Genomic DNA, 216 nt, shown 5'->3' with positions numbered 1-216 from the left:
TCAACATTATCATTCCTCCCCCTTCGTATTTATCCAGTTCTTCCCTCTATCTTTTCCTTCTCCTATTGACTCAATCATTACCGACTTTACGATTCGAAGAAAAGGAGAGAAAAGATAAAAATAAGGGAAAAAGGTAACAAGGGCACCATAGTTTCCCCTCTTCCTCTCTCTCTCCCTCCTTTCGCCTTAAAAAAAGGGGAGTTTTGCCTCAGGTAA

Source organism: Penaeus monodon, chromosome 15, assembly GCF_015228065.2.
Source record: "Penaeus monodon isolate SGIC_2016 chromosome 15, NSTDA_Pmon_1, whole genome shotgun sequence".
NCBI lineage: Eukaryota > Metazoa > Arthropoda > Malacostraca > Decapoda > Penaeidae > Penaeus > Penaeus monodon.
This window is presented reverse-complemented; position numbering follows the sequence as displayed.